This window comes from Hipposideros armiger, unplaced genomic scaffold (genome assembly GCF_001890085.2).
Source record: "Hipposideros armiger isolate ML-2016 unplaced genomic scaffold, ASM189008v1 scaffold_405, whole genome shotgun sequence".
Lineage (NCBI taxonomy): Eukaryota > Metazoa > Chordata > Mammalia > Chiroptera > Hipposideridae > Hipposideros > Hipposideros armiger.
Window position 1 is genome coordinate 160,811 of NW_017731755.1, and position 5,766 is coordinate 166,576.

The window sequence follows — 5,766 nt, forward strand, 5'->3', positions numbered from 1 at the left end:
CTCCACAGCTAAGATGCTGAACAACAGCTCAACCTGGAGCTGGGCTGCCGTGAGTTGCCGACGACGGCATAGGCTGCAAACCCTGTGGCAGGGGGTTGCCATGGGCTACCGTATGTAGCCAGCAGCCAGCGTGAATGGCTAGCAGCCACAGTAAGCGGCCGTCCAGAAGCTGGCGACTGATCTGCCTCGCCTGGGAAGAGCACAATGATGGTGCCAATTTGGGCCAGTGAAGCAACATCCTCCACAATTAGACTGAAGAACAACAACAAAAAAAACCGACAGCAACTTGTTTGTTCCCATACCCCAATTCCCCAATAAAAATCTTTTAAAAAAAAAGAAAGCATGCACATTTCCACTTCTTGATGCTTCTTCTTGAGATCAACTGTCCAGCTGATAGAGCTATGAGAAGGCTGATACTGTAAGTGTAACACTGACAGCTGCCTTCACTGATTCTCACCCATGTTTTGAGCATCTACAATGTGCAAATCTTTTCCACAAAGCTGGACAGAAGGGCATCTGTGGTGGGAAAATGTGGGAGTTGATGACCAAAGATATGACAGCTTCTATTTCCTCATCAGTACAATGGGGATGAAACAGGCTATTGTGAAGATTAAATAAGATGATTTGGTAAGTGATAATTTACTCTGTTCAGATAATTCATCATGAATGCTCAATAAATGTAGTCATGATTATGATTTCCTGCTCACCATTCACTGGCCACTTTTGTCTGGGCCTTTCCTCATTAAAAGCAAAGCAGAGGAGCTCAGTTGGTTAGAGCACAGTGCTCATAACACCAACGTTGCTGGTTTGATCCCTGCATGGGCCACTGAGCTGTGCCCTCCACAACTAGATTGAAACAACTACTTGACTTGGAACTGATGGGTCCAGGAAAAGCACACTGTTCCCCAATAAAAAAATAAATTTAAAAAAAAAGCAGAGATTGGTCGAGATCATCTCTAAATTTCTTCCTTGCTCTGAAACTCTGTAACTAGAGGACGAGAACCTATTTCAAGGGCTTTCAGAACAGAAATATCTTTTGAAATTATAGGGCCTTAAGTCAGGATCTCAAGTTCCAGAATAAAATGGAGGAGTACAGTTCAAACAATCTCGTTAGACGCCAAGATTTGGCACAAGCCTCAGACTCAGGTGGCATCATAAAGTGTCTTGGCTGATGTAGGTGACAGAAAGCATCTACTGGTCCTCTCACCAGGCCAGAAAAATGACTAATCCACAAGTTGTCACATTTATATATATAATATTTTTTATCTTTATACTGCTTACCAGTATTGAACACTTATATGTACTATGTACTTGTACATAGTAGGTGTTTTATATACTTTTCTTGAATTTTCCCAATAACTCTGTCAGGCAGATTTTTATGGATAAGGAAAAACAAGACTGAGAATAGGCAAGTAACTTGATCAAGGATATAGAGCTATTATCTCCACACTCAGTAGTGCAGCCTGGAGTTGCCCCTAAGCCTATGAGGCTCTGAAGCCCACTCTCTTTTCGCTGTGTTAGATGCTCCAAGAATTGGTTGATTGTTTTTACAGGAGGAACTTTTATTAACGCACATAAAACAACAATATCCTGACCTCATCCTGCCTGAGGGAGCACATGTGAGTTAGGGGGTCTTGCTGCCAGCCCTGCACTGCATGACCAGATCACGGAGAGATAGTCAGGGTTCAGCAGGGACACACAGTCTTTTAGGGAGTCTTTTCCCATAGTAGTAAACAGGAAGACCATTTATGCTGACTGTACAGTGAAGAAAAGCCACTCTCAAATTTCTACCTCATGTGGCTTCTCATGGTTGGAAAAACCAAGCCTGCCAGTGTCATCTACCACCAAAGAGAAAGGAGCCCCGAGGCCTTGGAAGGTGGACCACCCGTGAGAAGTCTAATCAGGATCAGGCTTCCCGGCCCTCAGCAGTATGGGGTGCACCGAGATGAGAAAGTCACCACCGTGAAATGCCTTCCAAACCTCCCTTCTAAGCAGAAGTCCAAGTCAATCGCTCCAGCAGGGAGCGGGCTGTCTGGGGGGAGGGGGGGTTCTTTCCAGGTCTTACCCTGCTACACTCAGGAAGCCTCCACCTGAGGCACCAAGCATGGTGTCTTCTGCTCTTTACTCCAAGTCCGACTTTTCTCCAGCTCTGCACCATTGTCACTCATCCTCCCTGCCCAGACTTTCCTACAGACTCCTACACAACCATTACAGAGCGAGTACCAGTTTTGGAGCTGACACTGCTTCCGCCCGGCGGCGGCTGCCTTCAGCTGCTTATTACAGATGAACTAAGTGAGGTCAGAGTGGTACTAAGCTGTCCATGGCCACAGAGCAAATAGGTGGTAAAACTGGGCTTCTAGACCATGGCTGCAGGGCACATCCTGCTGTCTCATTTTCGCACCAAGGAAGAAGAGATGAAGACATGTGAAAAGCTAGACAATTAAAAAAGGATAACGCAAAAGCAAAGATACACCCAGGCCTTGGCTCAGGGCTTCTCTGAAATTCCTTTGTGGCTGGGCATCCAGCACCAGATGGGATTTGGGGACCAAGGTGGCTGTAGGGCCAGTTGAAGGATTTGCTTTTTAGAAAAGGAAGCTTCCCCTTGCTTTTGCTCTTCCTTATCACCATTGTCCCTGTGGTCAGCCTCCCGTGGCTTCCTCCACTGCTACCTGCCCTACCCAAGCCCAGCAATGTCCTCAGGTGCCCAGTGCCTCTTCCTTTTTGGGGCTGTTCATAATTCCACCCCTCTGTACCCCCTCACCATCATCATTTCTCACTCCTCTCTCACAAACCCCCTCTCTCCTCATGTCCTTCCCACTTCCATTATTGCCTGGACATTTTCCCTTAGCTATTTCCTTTATAAGCTCCAAACCCCCATGTTACAATTCAGTTTTATCGCCTATGTGTCACACATAGCACAAGTTAGCATGTAAATTCTCCCTAATGGTTTCTTTTGTGTCCGTTTGGTTTCACCTAGCCTGGTAGGATGCCACAAGGACGCCCTTTCTATTTTTAAGATGTTCCCCCACAGCTCTCAGTGCCTAGTTACTACTGAGGCTAGCATGTCGAACTACTCTGAGCCAATTTCTGCCAAATTCTACCCACACACAATATTTATGAGCAAGTCTCCTTGAGTTTGCTGGAAGCTTGGCAAGGTTCCTGCCGTCTGTCCTTTGGGACACCCGAGCGAGCTCATTGAATGGAAGATGTGCTCTGAGATTAAGGTATCAGTACCCTAGCAGGTCAGGTCATTTTCCAGTGGGATCAGGAAACAGGACCCTTCATTAGGTTAGGATGTGGGGGACCCAAAGCCAACCAGAGGCTGGGATGAGGGTGCTTTCCTGAAGTGTCAGGCCACTGGGCTTGACATAGGCACATAATTTTTTCCTGAAAGGCCGTATAGTCTTTCCAGCTAATACATAGCTTGACCACTGTCCATTTAACCATGGAGAGTCTTAATTTTAACACTTTCCCCCCCTAAATAATAAGCTCTCAGGGGCACATTTAATGGTGGCATTTGAAGGGCTTGCCTGCCTCTAGAACAGGGATTGGCAAACTTTTTCTCTAAAGGGCCAAATAGTAAATATTAGAGCTTTGCAATACAATCTGTCAGTATAGGAGAAAAGCAGCCTTACACAATACGTAAATGAATGGCATGGTTGTGTTCCAATAAAATGGTACAAAAGTGAACCATAGTTTGGTCACCTCTGGCCTAGAGTATAGATTCTTGATTGTGATCCTTCAAAAGCTAACCATTGTGTAATGTTGATTAGGGCACTTCCAATGTTAACCAATGTCCTCCAGAGTGTGTTTTTAGGCATACATACCCAGATATCACAACATAAATACTGAAGTATATGAGTAAATAACAGACAATATGGTTGCAATGCTTAACGATAATTATGCCATTGTGATATTACGCTAACATCTCTTGAGCATTTAGTGTATACTAGGTAAAGAACTTTAGGGTATTTACACTTTTAAACCACACAACAACTGTCTGAAATAGGTACCATTATAATTACTCCTACTTTGTGAACGAGAAAACTGAGGCTCAAGAGAGGATAACTGACTTGCCTAGCATTACAAGAGGGATCACATCAGACAGGCTCCAGAGCCCACACTCAGGCTGCCTTCAAATGAATGGCAGATTAAAAACCAGTGTCTGACTCTGTACCTCACCACACACCAGCTGTGTGACTCTGGGCATGTCATACTGAGCCTCAGTTTCCTCATCTTCAAAATGGAGGGTGATCATCGCTTCTTTGGGGGGCTTTTGAGTGTGTTATATACTACATGTGAAAATGTCCACCCCAGAGCCAGGCAGCTGGTATGAGGTACAAGCTAATTGAAATGAAATTGCTTAAGAGATATATTAAGATATAGTTCACTTATCACACAGAGTACACAACTCAGTAGCTTTTAGTATACTCACAGTTATGCAACCATCACCACAATCAATTTTAGAACATTGTCATCACCCCCCCCCATAGAAACCCTGTACCCATTAGCAATCACTCACCATTCTACCCCCAACAACACCACCCCAGCCCTAGGCAACCACTAATCTATTGTACTTTCTGTCTCTATGGATTTGTCTATTCTGGACCATTTCATGTAATAAAATCATGCAATATATGGACTTTTGTGTCTGTCTTCTTTCACTTAGCATGTGTTCAAGATTCATGCATGTTGCAATGTGTGTAAGCACTTAATTTCCTTCATTGCTGAATTATTTTTTATTCTATGGATATATCTATGGATGTAAGTCCCTGACTTACAAACACGTACCATTCCGGGAGAACATTCGTAAATCGGATTCATTCATAAGTCCAACAAAGTGAGTCTTATACACCTTTGACACAAGTATACAATGTAAAGCATAAAAAACTAAACACACACACACAAATACTGTAAATAAACTATGTTTACTTCTACAGTTACCTTAAAATGGTGGTATAGTACAGTACAGTACAACAACTGGCATATAGGGGATTGCGTGGAGTGAACTGACAAGTAGAGAGTTACTAACTGGAGGAGGGAGCGTTGGTGGGAGATGGTGGAGCTGAAGGATCATCAGCAATAGGAGATGGAGGGAAAGATAGAATTTGGCCCACACCTGAGCTCACACACGTGAAGCTACTTCTGCGATTTGTTCGCATCTACGAATGTTTGTAATGCGAGGTCCATTCGTATCTGTGAAAGTTCGCAACTTGGATGTTCGTAAGTCGGAGACTTACTGTATTGTACTTATCCATTCGTCAGCTGTTAGACATTTAGGCTGTTTCCACTTATTGGCTATCATGAACAATGCTGCTTTGAATACTTGTGTACAGGATTTTGTGTAGACATATATTTTTATTTCTCTTGGATATATGCCTGGCAGTGGACTTGCTGGGTCATGGTAACTCTATGTTTAAACTTTTGAGAAACTGCCAAAAGGTTTTCAAAGGAGGTTTCGCCATCTTACATTCCCATCAGCAATGCATGAGGGTTCTGATTTCTCCACATGTGTTATCATTTGTCTTTTATCATTATTTTTTTAAATTTTTTATTATTAGTTTCAGGTATACAGAACAATGCAATAGTTATCCTTTTTACCCCTCACAAAGTAACAATACCCCTCCCCAAATCCACTGCCCTCCCACCCCCGATATCATACTTATCTATTACAATTCCATTGACTCCATTCCCACTCTCTACTCCACGTCCCGTGACTATATGTATATATAATTAGAGTTGACATACAATATTATTCAACATCAG